The following is an 18,322-nucleotide window of genomic DNA, read 5'->3' as shown; positions in this document are numbered from 1 at the left end:
TTTTTCTTGATTTCTCTTGTGAATTTCTATAAATTCAGCCTTCAGCTCTCATTCAAATCACCCCAGAGATATTTGAGAAACACCTTGGAGATTATTATTATGCTGATTTTTCTCTGGAGTCATTGAAGATATTGTGCTTGCTTTTTTGAGATTATTTGCATCTTAGTTTAGCTTTTTTCATATTTAGTTTATTTCATTATTGCTTGAATCCATATTGCTTGAATCACCATTGCTTTAATTATTCATCCATCTTGCATCCATATAGCTTAAATATCATGCCAAATAGATTAAATCTTTCATCTTGGTGTAGTCTAGTCACTGGTATTGCTTATAAAAATCTGAGAGCAATCTTATACTCGCATCGTTTAGAAGGCAATTAGTTGCTTTGTTATGGTTTATTATTTATTGATTATTGATATACTAACCATACATGTAATGGCTTAATTGAAGTGTTGTGCCTGCAACTATCAGACCTTATTTCACTTTTTCACACACATAGTTCCAACCCTTCGAGATGCGGTAATACATCTAAAAAGTTATCCTATCTTATGTGTTCTCCTCTTGATTCAAGAATAGATATATGAACTAAATGCCCATCCAAGCCAAAAAACTAACTCTGAAAAGCCCTGACAAATGATGATTTAGACAAGATTCGGCATTTTTAAACCATGAAACACTTGGTTTCCATTGAGGTTGTAGATGCAACCAACCCGTTGTTAAAAATAGAGTAGAAAGAAATAGCAAGAAAAGAGCTCTAGTATAAAGATATTCATTAGTGTGTAATCCAATTGTATACCACCACTAATAAACACTAGAATAAGCAATATTGACCAGACTGGGGGCACCTCCTCGGGTAAAGGCTTCTACGGTCAATTGACCAAAATGACGATCCCAAATTGCATGAGCAATAGGTCTTACATGTAAGGGGTCATGGACCCATGCTTCGAAATTGCCTTGCCAAGCTACGTGGAACAAATTACCAGAGGTCCAGAGAAATATTATAAATCTTTTTATAAAGACGCTCTTCGGTAATATCATTATGACTCTCAAAGTCATGTGCAGTAGCAATACCAAACCAAATATGACGAGTAGTTGGGTCTTGGGCCAAGCCTTGGCTAAACTTTGGAAATCTTGATGCCATAATGCTTTTCAAATTCTCCTAGTCATTATCCTACTGCAATAATTCTTGCTAGGAAGAATGCCCATGTTGTGACAATTCCACCCAGAAGGTAATGAGCTACTCCTACAGCACGTGCTTGGACAATACTCAAAGCTCTTGATTGGATATTAGGAGAAACTTTTAATTTATTATGAGCCCAAACAATAGATTTAATAAGTTCTTTCCAATATCCACAGCCACTAAATAGGAACATTAAACTAAAGGCCCAAATGAAATGAACACCTAAGAATAAAAGGCCATAGGTAGATAATGAAGAACTGTAAGATTGGATTACTTGAGAAGCTTGTGCCCGTAGAAAATCACGAAGCCACCTATTAATTATAATGGAACTCTGTGCAAAGTTTCCTCTTGTAATATGAGTTATCACTCCCTGATCACTTATACTACCCCAAACATCAGACTGTATTTTCCAACTAAAATGAAATATTACTACCGAAATTGCATTGTACATCCAGAATAATCCTAGGAAGACATGATCCCAAGTAGATACTTGACATGTTCCTCCTCTACCAGGCCCATCGCAAGGAAAATGAAAACCAAGATTCGCTTTATGGGGTATTAAATGAAAACTGCGAGCAAATAATGTTAGGATTAATGATAGTCCCAAAGATACTAAGAGGGGGGGTGAATCAGTATCTAACCGATTAATAGAATATTTAACCTTATTAAGTATTTTGCATTCCAAAATAGTGTACCAATAAATAAAGATTAATGCAGTAAACAAGAACAATAAAGACAACATAGAAAAAACACCATAACACAAGATTTTTAACAAGGAAACTTGGTGTGGGAAATGTTAGGATTCTGACAGATACTGAGAGGGGGGGTGAATCAGTATCTAACTGGTTATAAGATTTTCTTAACTTAAAACATGTAGAGCATATTAAAACTATGTACCGGTAAATAGAAAATAATGCAATAAACAAAGATAAAAACAACCACATGAAAAACACACCATAATACAAGGATTTAAGGAGGAAACCTAGTGTGGGAAAAACCTCAGTGGGATTTGTGACCCACAATATTCACTTACTAGCCAATAAGAGAATATTACTACTACAAGAGGGGCCTGCACATGCAGGAAGGCCAAGTGCCTAGAGCTTACTGCTCAAATACAAAATAGGAAGTCTCACTGACTTACAAAATGGATTATATAAATCCAGTGTCTTGTACTACTCCAAAATAGCATCTATAATGCCAGAACCAATACCGATTTCTGCTTTGCTTCTTACATAAACCCTTAACCTATAATTCACATAATAGGTCTACCTTATTTCGCCTCATTACATTCTTCTTTTTTTACACAAAATGTTCTACAATGATCTCTCTTATATAAGAGTCATTTTACAATTTGCCAAGTCGGCTTACAATGATTTTACAAATAATAAACAAAATATATTACAACAAAAATCCTATTGGCTTTTGTGCTGGTATGCTTCCTTTCATTGTTGGTGCTGGTGATCTGAGTGCCGATGTAGAGTCTGATCTTTCTAGTGCCGATGGAATGCCTTGCCGGTGTCATAGGATTGTAAGGCTTCCATCAATGACAACACCTTCAATCACCTACAATGTCTCATTGGAGTGTGCATATGCCAAAAATCTCCCCCTTTGGCATTGATGGCAACACTCATGAGAAAATTTCAAAAGTGTATCCAAAACTTGTAATGCAAAAATTGTTTCCAAAAATGTGTACCAAAAATATATGAGCTCCCCCTGAGCAGATAAGTCTTTTGCAGACTATTTTCTCATACTACTACTCCCCCTTTGGCATCAATGACAAAGGTTGTCAAGGTGTCAATAGAGTTGTATTTTTTCTATCTCAAACTTGTAACTGGGTGGTTACAATTTGAAAAAGATCCGCCAAATCAAATTTATTCTTTCCATAAACTTCTTACTGTCTTTTATTGCTGCCTATGTTCTTTTAACTATACCCATGAGGTGGTGCATATGCTCTATCGGTGTTTTTTGTCCTTGTACTAATGCCTTAGATAATTCCTTCCTCAAGGATGCTAGATAGTCCAGTCTTGGACTTAGTCTTAGTCTCAGATTTTTAGCCTTGTTTATTATTCTCTCCTTTTCTCTCCCTAGCTTTAGTAATTCTTCCTCAAAACTAGTTATCTTTTGCTCAAAAACTGATAATGTATCAGGTGAATTAACAAAATTGTCAGCAAGTTTATTTATTTCTTCTTGTACCTTGCTCATTTTCTTATCTATGTCAACTGTTAAAAAGTTTTTCTTGCAAGTATCTTCGTACAGAGTTTTAAATTCCTTCAATGAGTTGCATAGTTCTAGTAGAAGTGTGTCAAATTCCCTAGTACACTTCTTTATTTGATCCTCAAAGAATTTTTGTTTTTCAATTTCCAACCTGTCTTTGAATGCCTATTCCTTTATTTATTCAACTATCACTGTGTTGTCAGTAATATACTTCAACAAAGTGTCAAGTTGACTCAAAGAATCCTTATTATCTATGTTGCATTTTGGAACTATCATCTTCAAAATTGGGATTGTGTCATCTATAGCTTTATAAGCTTGTGAACTACAATCAGTTATTTTCTTCAAAGAATCTAAAAGAACTTCAGTTACATTGGTTGATTTGTAATTTGTTGAGGAGGAATCAACATTCTGAATTCCACTGATGGAGGAAGTAACCATGCTTGTAGTGACCTCTAGTAGGTCAGTCTATGTTTCCATTTCCTTAAGCAAGGGTTTTTGTTTCTCTCCTATTGCCGGTGGCATTATTTCCACATGAAGCTGTTCCTGTTCCAGAGCCTATTGCTTTGCTTGTCTCTCTATCTGTTGATCTGTTTCAGTCTCTATCGGAGTCTCTATCTATTTCCTTGTGCTATCATCTTCCACTTTTCCTTCAGTGTTATCAATGTTGTCAGTTGTCAGTGGCTCACTAGCCATGTCAGTCTTACTGGTTGTGTCTTTATCTACCATAATGTTGACCTTTTGAGTATCAACATCAACTGTGTATAGTATCTCTGAATTAGGATTAGTATCCTCTTGTGATACATCCATACTGTCATCTGTCGATTGGTCTTCTATTTTTGTTACCGGTGGAGTAATCAAAGGCGGTGGGGATAAGTTATCTTTTATTTTGATACTAGGAGGTCCACCAACCTTTCCTTTACCCTTATCTTTGTCCTTTTGATAGACTTTGATAGGCTTGGGGTTCCTGTACTCTTCCTGCTTTTCCTTCTCCACAAGGAATATATCCCATCCATTTTCTGTTTCCTCTATTACCTCATTTACTCTTCCTGCCATTAGTGCAATATGTCAGTGTGTAGTAGAGAATACTGACTGGTTGGCCTTTGCAATTAGATCATCTATTTCTTTTGGAGTGTTAATTGGGTAGACAACAAGTAATTTTTCAATTTTTATTTTCTTGTCAAGCTCTATAACAGATTGTCTTCTTGCTTCCAGTCTCTTGAATAGTTCATCTATTACTTCATCTACAATTTGCATTAAGAACTTCTTATAGATATCCAGGTGTAAAATGACACTATTTTCAACTTGCTCTTTCTCATCTGCTGATAGTGTATCATATAATTTTTCTGTGTTCTTGAGTTTTCCTTCTTTTGTGATTTCATCCAACAGTCTGTTAATCAAAGAAATATTTTGTTGAGTCCTTTTCTTCTTAGGTGTTAGATTTTTCTTTGGGGTTGTCTTCTTTACTGGAGACCTCACTGCTTGTTGTTTTTGTCTATTTCTTCTAGGTGTGGGTGTGGATACCGGTGAAGGTTGTCTTTTCCTTACAACTCTTTTAAATTCAGTTGGCTTGTCACTCTCTGAAGAAGTTGCTACCAGTGACAGGTAAGTTTCTGGTTTTTGTGCCTGTAACTCATCTTCAGTGATACTGGTTTGTTTCAGTACATCTTCTTTTATAGCCTTAGCCTACCTTGAACCTCTCCTTACTGTTGCTTCTACTTTCTTTACTCTCTTCTTAGATTGAATTTGGCTTTCAATGGTCTCACCACTACCAAATATCTCTTCCTTAGGTTCATTTGGTGCTTCCAAAAGGGCTTTAGCATATGTTTCAATGATGTGGTCATCAGTCTCATAGCCCATTTCAGTAACCCAAATTGTTCTTGGGATAACTGCTTCCATCCAGATCTCATCCTTTGTAATCACAAAACATATACCATCTTTGTATTTGTTAATAATTTCTTGTGACAGTCTGACTCTTTTATTCATTCTGGCCTTTAGTGCTTGAAAATACTCATCAATATTCTTTTGTTTGCTTTCACCCATGTTGTTGAACAAGTCTGATAATTGTTTCCCTACCGGTATGTCAAATCCAAGGTTCTTGATACCTCTACTAGGCACTTGTTTGGTTATGTGTAGCATTAAGCATACAAGTAAGTTACCAAATCTAAATGTTCCTTTTTTATCCTTCTTGATCTTCCCTCAATTGTCAATCAATTCATCCTTTAGCCATTCACATAAATCAATTTTTACATTATCATTAACCATATCATGTGCACTTTTTATGCATAAACTAGAAACTAAGTTAAGTTTGTTTGCATGAGTTGCTTTGTATCCTAAAATCATGCTAACAAATCTCACATTTATGTCGGTCACATCATTAACCCTTAGAGACCTTCTATCGGATGTTGCACCAGTTAGGTTCACTACCAGGTCATTTGAGACCTTCTTTGTCTTGTTTGGTCTGTTACCGGTGGAAGGTAACCCTGTTATAGCTTTCACAACTTCCTTGGTAATTTTGTGAACCGAATCTAGCTAGAAAAATTCACCATGTACCCTGCTCAATACTATCCTAATAACTTCCTTAGGAAAGTCTGGAATGCAGAGGATCTCAGTGAATCCTAGGGTTTCAACAATTTTGTGTTCAGGTTTTACTTTACCGGAATCATCACAGATAACAGATTTGTACATGTTCTTGATTTCTTCATCTCCTAATTCTTCTATATGGCAATGGATATATATTCTAGGGTCTTCTGCAAAAACAACTCCTTTTGGGATTTGGGAAAATGCACCTACATTGTCATCCTTTTTAGCTATCTTGGGAACTAGCTGAAAAATGGGCCTAGGGTGTTTGATTACCTTGACTACAATAGGGTTTGCTATGAATTCAGGTGCAGAGGAGGATGCGATGATTATAAATACCTTTTTCTACCTCAGGAAGGATTGATTGCTGAAATGTCTTGCCTCTTTTCTCTAAATGCCTTAGCTCTGGAGATTTCACGCTCTTTGAATGCTTGAATGCTCGGTGAAGTAAAATGGAGCCAAAATCATGAATTTATAATTTCAATTTGTCATCTACCATATTTAATGCATGTCAGTTAAGTAATCACTTAACTTTGTCTACCGGTATAGAAGTAATTTTTCAACTTCTCATCATCAACCGAGGGAATAATAGCATATATCTCATTGATTGCTAAACCCTCAAGGAAATTTCTTCAATTTGTTGAAGAGCTTCCTGTCGGTGGAGTGTTACTTTGTTCTACTGGTGGAGTGTTGATTGGTTCTACCAGTGGAGGAGTATTCCTGTCCACATTCAGTTCTAATTTCCTGATCCATTGTTTTGAGAATTCTTTCTTAACCTCTTCAACTTTTTCTTTACCTTTCAAACTAGAACCTTTGTTGTCTACTGGTGGTGCCTTACTTCTGCAGAATTTTGTAATATGTCCAATCTTATTACAAGCATAACAAGTCATGTTATTTTTCTGAATATCCTTTCCATAACCTATGCCAGTTTGTGTTATGCATTGATTAGATAAGTTTCCAAATCTTCCACAAACATAACATCTTACATTCATTTTGCAAGTCTCATAATTATGACCAAATTTTTTGCATTTTGAACAGTGACCGGTGGGTGCATTGGTATTTTGATAATTTCTAGATCTGCATTGATTTTCTCTATGACCATACTTATTACAGTTAAAGCATTTTCCATTAAATTTGTAAGCAGTAGGTTGTCTTACCGGTTTGCTATGATCCTGTGTGTTTGCAGTATCGGAGCTTTCACCAACTTCAAAGCCAATTCCACAAGTGTCACCTTTAGGTTTTTGATTCTTCAGCAAGTTACCAAGTTCTTTTGATCTTTTCTTGAATTTCTCTTTATGTTGATTTGCAGTATCTAGCTCTCTTTCTAAGACTTCTTTCTGCCTCATCAGTTCATTTGAGTCATTCTGAGTGTGCATCAGATCTGTCTTTAAAAAATCATTTTCATAGTTGAGTGTTGTGTTTTCATTTGCAGCATCACTTAGTCTTCTAGTCAAATCTTCTCCATTCTTCTTTCTCTCTTTAATTTCTTTACAAAATCTCATAGTCATATCCTGCATCTCATTCTTTGTTGTCATGTTCTCTTGTTTCAACTTGTTTATCATATCATTAAGAGTTTCTTTTTCATCATTCTCATTTTGCATCTTTTCACAAAGTTCTCTTCTCTTGTTTCTTGAAATAGTAAGATTTTCTTGAAGTGCTTGAATAATATCCTGAGCAGCCTTTAGATCATCTTCAAGTTTGATATTTTTCAATTTTCTGCATCATAGTCTAAGAGAGCTCCTTCAAGTTGCTTCATCAGGTTTTCCATCTCTATTGGTGTCAAGATCTTCCTCAAGCTATTAGGCTTCTAAAAATAGAGGACCAGGCTCTAATACCAATTGTTAGGATTCCCACAGATACTGGGAGGGGGGGCTGAATCAGTATCTAACCGGTTATAAGATTTTCTTAACTTAAAACATGTAGAGCATATTTAAATTGTGTACCGGTAAACATAAAATAATGCAATAAACAGAGATAAAAACAACCACATGAAAAACACACCATAACACAAGGATTTAATGAGGAAACCCAGTGTGGGAAAAACCTTGGTGGGATTTGTGACCCACAATATTCACTTACTGGCTAATAAGAGAATATTACTGCTACAAGAGGGGCTTGCACATGCAGGAAGGCCAAGTGCCTAGAGCTCACTGCTCAAATACAAAATAGGAAGTCTCACTGACTTACAAAATGGATTATATAAATCCAGTGTCTTGTACTACTTCAAAATAGCATCTATAATGCTAGATCCAGTACTGGTTTCTACTTTGCTTCTTACATAAACCCTTAACCTATAATTTGCATAATAGGTTTGCCTTATTTCGCCTAATTACATTCTTCTTTTTTTACACAAAAAGTTCTACAATGATCTCTCTTATATAAGAGTCATTTTACAACTTGCCAAGTCGACTTACAATGATTTTACAAATAATAAACAAAATATATTACAACAAAATCCTATCGGCCTTTGTGCCGGTATGCTTCCTGTCACTGCCGGTGCTAGTGATCTGAGTGTCGATGTAGAGTCTGATCTTGCTAGTGCCAGTGGAATGCCTTGCCGATGTCATAGGATTTTAAGGTTGCCATCAATGACAAAACCTTCAATCACCTACAATGTCTCATTGGAGTGTGCATATGCCAATAGGAAAAACCTCAGTGGGATTTGTGACCCACAATATTCACTCACTGGACAATGAATAAATATTGCTTACAATGAGGGGCCTGCACATGCACATGCAGGAAGGCCAACTGCCTAGAGCTCACTGCTCAATTTACAAGATAGAAGTCTCACTAACTTACAAAATGGATTATCAAAATTCAATACAATGTACTGCTTCAAATCAGAATCAACTATGCCAGGTTTAGTACCGGTTTAAGCTCATTCTATAACCAAAACCTTCACTGTCAACTTATATCTCCTTATACAAAAATATCATTCATTCATGCTATCCTTCTACCATACTTCTTACATAAAATGAATTATAAGATCGCATACATATATATCAGTCTTTTACAATATGCCATGTCAGCTTTACAAAAGATAATTACATTAAATACAATAAACAAATGTTTATTCCTTGTCGGTTGGGGTGCTGGTATGCATTGTAGTCATTGTCGGTGTATGTAGATGTCTATGCCAGTGTTGGTGCCTATTGGTGGCTTTACCAGATGAATGCCAGGTGGTTTCCAGAAGGTTGCCATCAATGACAACACCATCATTTCTCATTAGAGTGTAGAATGCCAACAATCTCCAACCTTTGGCATTGATGGCAACACTCATGAGAAAAATCCAAAAACCGTTCCAAAAAGTGAAGTCCAAAAATTTACCAAAAAGATGTGCTCCCCCTGAGCAGATGATCTCCTCTGAATGATCATTTTTCTCTATCTACTACTCCCCCTTTGACATCAAGGACAAAGGTTGTCAAAAATTTTCAAATGAGTGCAAAATTTCACCTTAAGGTTTGTAACTGGTTGATTACAATCTGAAATATGTCTCCTAAAACCAAGTTTAAACTCTACATGAATCTATTGATGTCATTCATGGTTGCCTCAGTTCATTGCATCATTCTAGTGAGATGATACATATGCTCTTCTAGTGATTTTTCCCCTTGAATTAATGCCTTAGAAATCTCATTTCTCAGAGAGATAAGGTTATCCAATTGAGGACTAAGTTTATGCTTAAGCTCTTTGGAATTTTCTTTGATCCTTGCTTTTTCATTCTCAAACTTCTCCAACTTTTCCTCAAATCCTTCTATTTCTTGCTCAATAACTAATATAGGTTCGGATGAACCAATAATGTTATTAGCTATATTATCTATCTCCTTTTGTACTCTGCTTATTTCCTTTTCAATGTCCTTTGTCAACAGATGTGGCTTACATGTTTCTCTGTACAGTTCCTTATATTCCAAAATTGTTGTATTCAGTGCTGGTAAAAGTGTGTTAATATGTTCAGTGCACTTCTTTATTGTGTCCTCAAAGAATTTTTCCTTTTCTTTTTCCATTTTCTCTTTGAATGTATCCTCATTCACCTTATCAACTGTTATTACATTGTCAATAATGAATTTGGACAATGTATCCAACTGACCTAAAGAATCCTTTACATGATCTATATTACATTTTGCTGCAATCATCTTAAGAATAGGTATTGTATCATCAATTGCTTTATAAGCCACTGCATTATAGTCAGTTATCTTCTTGATAGCGTCCACGAGTACCTCTGTCACATTGGTAGGCCTGAATTCACTTAAAGAAGTATTAGATGTCTGACCAACTACCTTAATCACTTTAGTGCTTCCAACTTTAGTAACCAATTTTCTTGTATCAACCTCTGGTGGATTAGTTTTAGTTTGTGTTTCAACCTGTAATGGTTTGGGTTTCTCAGTGATTACCGGTTTCACTATCTCAATATGTACATGTGCCTCTGTTGGTTTCTCTGTGGGTTTCTCTATGTTCTCAACTACCGGTATCTCTGTCTCTGTAGGTTTCTCAGTGCCAACATCTATACTACCAGTGTCCAATGGTTGTTCTTTATGTAGTGTATGCTTTGTTTTCTCTGTTTTCATTTCAACCTCAATATTCTTTGTTGGTTGCTCAACAATGTTTCCACTATCAGCAATATCATTCTTTACCTTTGTATTATCCTTATCCACAACAATGTTCACTTCTTGAGTGTCCACATTCATGATGAATATAATTTTTGTTTCAGGGTTAGTGTCATCATGTGGTGTACCTACACTGTCAGTAGCCGGTGTATCAATAGTATGTATCGGTGTAGTGTCCATAGGTGGTGGTAAGTTGTCATTTATTTTGATGTTTGGTATTCCACCAACTTTACCTTTCCCTTTGTCCTTATCTTTTTGATATACCTTAAATGTTTTCTTTGACCTATTCAATTCCTCTTGTTTTTCTTTTTCTACAAAAAAGATATCCCATTTATCAGTCATTTCCTCTGTAGTTTCATTAACTCTACTAGCCATTAAGCTCACTTGTCGGTGACCGCTAGCAAAAACTAATATGTTAGCTTCACAGATTAGGTCATTAATTTCTTCTTTAGAGTTAACTAGATGTACAGCTAGAATTTTTTCAATTTTAAGTTTCTTGTCTAACTCCATTACTGCAATCCTCTTTGCATCTAACCTTCTATACAGATCATTTGGTAAGTCATCTACAACTTCAATTAACACTTTCTTGTATATGTCCAGATGTAGAATTATATTGTTCTCAATACTTTCCTTTTCTAAATTAGTGAATGTGTTATACAATTTTCTCATGTTTGCCAAGTTACCATCATTAGTTATTTCATTCAGCAAATTATCTAGAGGAGATATAACTTGTTTCTGTTTCTTCTTCGGTGTAAGTTTCTTTGCCGGTTGCCTTACTACTTGTTGTTTCTTTCTCAAGGATCTTGTTTTCTTGGGTGGAGGAGAGGGTACTGGTGAGGGCTTTCTCTTCCTATCAACTCTCTTGAATTCCATAGGTATCTCACTATTAGATGATGTGCCAACCGGTGAAATGTGCGCCTCTAGTTGGAGTCCTTCCAGTTCACTTGCCTTTATACCAGTAAGGTTCATAACATTTTCTTTTATTTCCTTTACCTGTTTAGAAGCATCTCTTATATACTTTCCTCTTCTCTTCCTTTGTTTCATTATTTGTACACCACTTTCAATTGTTTCAGCACTACCAAAAACTTTTTCTAATGGTTCTCTAGGTGCATTAAACAAAGCTTTCGCATAAGTTTAAAAAATGTTGATATCTACCTCATAACCCATTTCTGTTACCCATATAGTTCTAGGTAATATAGCTTCCATCCATGTCTCATCTTTCTTAATTACAAAACATATTTCCTTATCATATTTATCTACTACACATTGTGGTAGTCTCTCTCTGGTTTTCATTTTGGTTTGGAAAGCTTTGAAATATTCAGTTATGTTGTTTTCCTTAGCAGTACCCATGCTAGTGAAAGCTTCTTGCAATTGTTTGCCTATCAGTATGTCATATCAAAAGTCTTTTGGTCCAATACTGGGAATTTCCTTTGTGAAATATAGCATTAAGCATACTAAGAGATTGCTAAAACAAACTGTCCCTTTCTTATACCTTTTATCTTTTTCAAGTTATCAATTAGTTCATCCTTCAACCATTCACAGACATATATATTTTTCATCATTATTGACCATTTCATAAGCACTATTAATGCAAAGACTAGAAACTGAATTAAGTCTATTTGCATGTGTAGTCTTGTAACCTAAAATAATATTTATGAATCTCACATTAATGTCCTTGATGTCATTCACTCTCAGAAATCTACTATCAGATGTTGCTCTAGTTAAGTTCATGACTTTGTTATTAGGAACCTTCTTAGTTTTGTCAGGTCTCCTGTCAGTTGAGGGTAAACCTATCACTGCCCTAATTGCTTGTCGGGTGAATTTGCAGACTGAATCTAACCAAAGAAATTCTCCATGTGCCCTACTTAGGACAATTCTTACAACTTCCTCTGGAAATTCAGGGATGTTCAAGGTTTCCACAAAACCTAAAGTCTCAATAACCTTGTGCTTGGGTTTAAAATTGCCATTTTCATCACAAATTATAGTTTTAAACATCTTTAACAGTTCCTCAAAACCTAATTCTTCAATATTGTAGTGAATATATATCCTAGGGTCTTCAGCATAAGCTCCACCTTTAGGAATCTTTGAAAATGCGCCTATGGAATCATCTTGCTTAGCTATCTCGGGAATAATTTTGAATATGGGCCTAGGACGTTTTATATTTTTCACAATAGTAGGGTTTGCAATAAATTTGGGAGCAGAAGAGGAAGCCATTTGAAAAATATCTTAAGCTACCTAATAATGTCTGAATGCTTGAAAGAAATTGCTTCACACCTTCGCCTTGAATGCCTTTGCTTAGATTTTACACTCTATGCTAATTTGAATGCTCATTGAATCAAAAATAAAGGAAAACCGATGATTTATAATGAAATTTCTTTCAACAACCGCATTAAATGCTTGCCGGTTAAGTGAAAACTTAACACATCTGTCGGTAAAGAAGAAATCTATCTTCTCACCATCGACCAAGGGTAAACTGCATGATATTCAATTTGTTGCAATACCCCCAAAGGGTTACTTCTCTGTGGGATGAAGAATCTCCTACCGGTGGAGTAATACTCTATTCTACCTATGAAGGAATAGTCTCATCAACATTCTGATCTGTCTTTCTAATCCATTGTTTTGAAAATTCTTGCTTTAACTCATCAACTTTTTCTTTGCCTTTCAAACTGGGTCCTTTATTATTTGTCGGTGAAGTCTTGCTTCTACCAAATTTTGCAATATGTTCAATTTTATTACAAGCATGACAAGTCACATTATTCTTCTGAATAGCCTTTCCATATCCTATGCCGATTTGTGTTCTGCATTGATTAGATAAGTGCCCAAATCTTCCACAAACATAACATCTTACATTCATTTTGTAGTTTTCTGAATTATGACCAACTTTGTTGCATTTGGAACATTGACCGGTGGGTGCATTAATGTTTAGATTGTTTCTATATCTACACTAATTTTCTCTATGACCATACTTGTTACAGTTAAAGAATTTCCCATTAAACTTGTAAGCATTAGGTTGTCTTATTGGTTTACTATGATCATGATTGTCTGTAGTACTAGAACTTTCTCCAACTTCAAATCTAGGTCCATTAGTATCTCCATTAGGTTTCTGGCTTTTTAGCATATCATCAAGTTCCTTTGAGCTTTTTGTGAATTTCTCTTTATGTTGATTTGCAGTAGCCAACTCATTTTCTAGAATTCCCATTTGTCTCATAAGTTCAGTTTTATCATGTTGCATGTGAATTAGATCTATCTTTAACATATTATTTTCATGACTGAGTCTTAGATTTTCATTTCTAGCATCATTGAGTCTCCTAGTCAAGTCATCTTCATTCTTCTTCCTGTCTTCAATGTCTTTACAAAATCTCATAGTCATATCTTCCATCTCATTCCTCATAGTACTATTTTCTTGTCTCATCTTGTTCACAAGTTCATTAAGAGTTTCCTTTTCATCATTATCACTCTACATCTTCTCATGAAGTTCTTTTCTTTTATTTCTAGCAATAGTAAGATTCTCCTGAAGTCCTTGAATGAATTCTTGTGTAGTCCTTAGATCATCTTCAAGTTTGATATTCTTCAAATTCTCTAAATCATAGTCTACAAGAGCTCCTTCCAATTGCTTTCTTAAGTTCTCCATCTGTACCGGTGTCAGAATCTTCCTCAAGCTATTAGGCTTCTGAAAATAGAGGACCGGGCTTTGATACCAATTGTTAAGATTAATGATAGTCACAAAGATACTGAGAGGGCGGGTTGAATCAGTATCTAATCGATTAACATAATATTTAACCTTATTAAGTATTTTGCATTCCAAAATAGTGTACCGGTAAATAAAGATTAATGCAATAAATAGGAACAATAAAGACAACATAGAAAACATACCATAACACAAGATGTTTAACAAGGAAACTCAGTGTGGGAAAAACCTCAGTGGGATTTGTGACCAACAATATTCACTCATTGGCCAATGAATAAATATTACTTAAAATGAGGGGCCTGCACATGCAGGAAGGCCAATTGCCTAGAGCTCACTACTCAATTTACAAGATAGAAGTCTCACTGACTTACAAAGTGGATTATGAAAATCCAATACAATGTACTGCTTCAAATCAGCATCAACTATGCTAGGTTCAGTACCGGTTTAAGCTCATTCTATAACCAAAACCTTCATTGTCAACTTAAATCTCCTTATACAAAAATATCATTCATTCATGCTATCCTTCTACCATACTTCTTACATAAAATGACCTATAAGATCTCATACATATATATATCTTTTACAATATACCATGTTGGCTTTACAAAAGATAATTACATTAAATACAATAAAAAAAAGTTTATTCCTTGTCGGTTGGGGTGTCGGTATACATTGTAGTAGTTGTTGGTGAAGTGTCTGCCGGTGTATGTAGATGTCTATGCTGGTATCGGTGCCTGGTGGTGGTTTTACTAGATGAATGCTAGGTGGTTTCCAGAAGGTTGCCATCAATGACAACACCATCATTTCTCATTAGAGTGTAGAATGCCAACAAATAAAACACCTTTCAGTAATATTAATACAGTCACATGGATAGTAAATGCATGAATATGGTGTACTAAAAAATCCATAGTTCCTAATGGAATAGGTAACAAAGCCACTTTGGTACCTACTGCTTCCAAATTGCCACCTCCCCAGGTTAAGTTGGTGCTTGTTGTTGTATTAGGAGCTATCAAACTGGGTGCTAAAGCATAAGTGTTTTGTACCCATTGAGCAAAGATAGGTTGTAATTGTATAGCAGTATCTGAAAACATATCTTTAGGACATCCTAAAGCACTCATAGTATTATTATAAATATATAGACCAAAACTATGGAAACCTAAGAAAATATATGCCCAGTTGAGGTGTGATACGATTGCATCACGATGTCTCATAACATGGTCTAAAAGATTGTTGTATCGAGTAGTCAGATCATAGTCTCTTACCATAAAAATAGTTGCATGTGTAGCAATGCCAACTATGAGAAATCCACAAATCCACATATGGTGCATGAACAAAGATAGTTGGGTACCATAATCAGTAGCTAGATATGGATAGGGAGACATAGAATACATATGGTGAGCTACGACAATAGTTAAAGACCCTAACATAGGTAGGTTAAGAGCTAATTGAGCATGCCATGAAGTAGTTAAGATCTCGTAAAGACCTTTATGTCCTTCCCCTGTAAATGGACCTATATGAGCTTCCAAAATATCCTTGAGGTTATGACCAATAACCCAATTGGTTCTATACATATTACCAGTGATTAGAAAAAGAACTGCAATAGCCAAATGGTGGTGTCTAGTATCGGTCAGCCACAGACCCCCCATTACTGGGTTGAGTCCTCTGCAAAATGTCAAAAAATCTGAATATTCTAACCAATTCAGGGTGAAAAATGGGGTCAATCCCTTAGCAAAACTGGGATAAAGTTGAGATAAAAGCTCACAATTTAAAATAAACTCATGAGGAAGTGGTATCTCTTTAGGGTCCACTCCAGCATCTAAGAGTTGATTAATAGGTAAAGAAACGTGTATTTGGTGTCCTACCCAAGATAGAGAGCCAAGTCCTAGTAACCCTGCTAAATGGTGGTTCAACATGGATTCTACATCTTGGAACCAAGTCAATTTTGGAGCAACTTTGTGATAATGGAACCAACCAGCAAAAAGTATTAACACTGCAAAGATCAATGCACCAATTGCACTGCAGTAAAGTTGCAATTCACTTGTTATTCTGGATGCTCGCCAAATCTGGAAGAACCCAGAGGTTATTTGTATTCCTTGAAAACCTCCACCCAATCTCCATTCAAATTTTCTTGGCCTACTATCGGCCAAACTACCTGAGCAATGATTTTAACGTGAGTAGGATCGCCTAGCCATGCTTCATAATTGGAGAAGCGAGTGCCGTGAAAGTAATCCCACTTAGCCAAATAAATATAATTGCTAATTGACCAAAATAAGCACTAAATACTTTGCGAGAGATCTCTTCCAAATTATTGGTATGGCTATCAAAATCGTAAGCATCAGCATGTAGTTTCCAAATCCAGGTGGTAGTATTAGGTCCCTTGGCTAGTGTCTTTGAGAAATGACCAGGTTTAGCCCATTTTTTAAAAGAGGTTTTAACAGGATCTCTATCCACTATGATATTTACTTCTAGTTCTGGTGAATGAATGATCATTGAGTTCTCCTCTTTCCAGATGAGACATGAGAAAAAACTCATCGAAAGAAAAAAAGAAAAAAAGATATATTCTCAACTCGTTCCTCTCTTTATTTCCCAGTTCAAAACTAGAGAGACTATGATTGGGAAGTCAATTTGAGACTGGTGTTCATATTTATTATGACATATCTAATAGGTTCTTAATGGACCGTTGCGAGATATAAAACATCTTTCCCATCTAGTGGTAAAAAAAGATATCAATATTAATACAATAATTATCTTCATATCTAGATTTATTTATCCATATTTCTAGACCCATATGATACAGATCACTTTTATAATTCAAAAGAACTTTGAATTGATAAATTATTAATGAATCTTTAATAAATTTTATCTCTAGATGGGATTTACCCATTGAGAAAATATTTTTACAATCCGTCCCCATTAGCTACTCAGGCATCGACCTAGGAAAAAATGGGAAGTAATTATAATACCTAATTAGGTATTATAATTACTTTCCTAGCCTAGTACCCCTAGGGGAAATCAAATCCCTATTGCCTCCTTGAAAGAGAGATGTCCTGGGTCACTAGATGATAGGGGCCTACTTATTGTCATAATATTCAAATCCCTGGGAATTTGTCAATAAAAATAATCTTTCTTCATACTCATTATTGAATATTCTTCTTGTATTGTCAGGATCAGCAAGATAACTATATATAGCTATATTCTATTTTGTGTGTGTGTGTGTGTGTGTGTGTGTGTGTGTGTGTGTGTGTGTGTATTAATATATACACTCCATTAGAGTATTCATATCTATGAATACATGGTAAGGCATAAGTCATTAGTTCAAGCCCGATAAAGGGCTCTTGCAATAAAGCCCAGTGTTCATTTTGAATATTTGATTAAGACAAAAAAGTTGCAATAAAAAAAAATACTTGTCATGATGATTTTTTTGTTATAACGGAATAGAATATGTAATAGAATTGAGGACAACTAATGTAGAATTTTTTTTAGATGTAGAATTATACTATGGCTAGAAGTATGGTAATATTACATAAGGGGAAGGCACTTGCATTCAGGCACACTACCTAGAGCTCACTGCTCAAATACAAAAGGGATACAACCTAGAGGAAGGTTCACTACCTTACATGCTATTACAATTGACTACAATAATGAATGAAATGAAGTATAACATCTAACTATGCCAAAATCCAGTTTCGGTTACGCTCATATTATCTTCATCAACTGATATGATAATTTTCTTTGTTCTTCTTCTCTGTCACATACTAGAGCACCAAAATATTCAATTATATTTACCAACCTTGTAAATTTTCTCATGCATACTCTCCTCACACACAACACACCTCAAAATGATCAATCAAATCAATCTTATATATCTGCACCAACAAAAAGAATCATTAGCCATGTCGGCTTCCAAAAACTACATAACACACAACATGAAACATGTATCACCAAGTCAGCTCACTCTGACCACAAATCAAAATGCGAACCAAAACATGAAGATAATAAGCTTCCCATAAGTCGGCCCAATCACCTCAAAAACAAAACTGGTCACCGAAATCAACCCAACAA

The 18,322-nt window shown here is 35.3% G+C and overlaps 2 pseudogenes; both read right to left on the bottom strand.

Moving 5' to 3' along the window:
* Positions 1-1,141, bottom strand: part of LOC131041465 (photosystem I P700 chlorophyll a apoprotein A2-like) — a 35,434-nt pseudogene extending 34,293 nt beyond the window's left edge.
* Positions 1,142-1,166: 25 nt separating this feature from the next.
* LOC131041470 (photosystem I P700 chlorophyll a apoprotein A1-like) lies at positions 1,167-16,750 on the bottom strand (annotated as a pseudogene).
* Between the last annotated feature and the right edge of the window lie 1,572 nt (positions 16,751-18,322).

Source organism: Cryptomeria japonica, chromosome 11, assembly GCF_030272615.1.
Source record: "Cryptomeria japonica chromosome 11, Sugi_1.0, whole genome shotgun sequence".
Taxonomy (NCBI): domain Eukaryota; kingdom Viridiplantae; phylum Streptophyta; class Pinopsida; order Cupressales; family Cupressaceae; genus Cryptomeria; species Cryptomeria japonica.
Note: the sequence above shows the minus strand (reverse complement) of the source record. Positions and strands in the feature narration are given on the sequence as shown.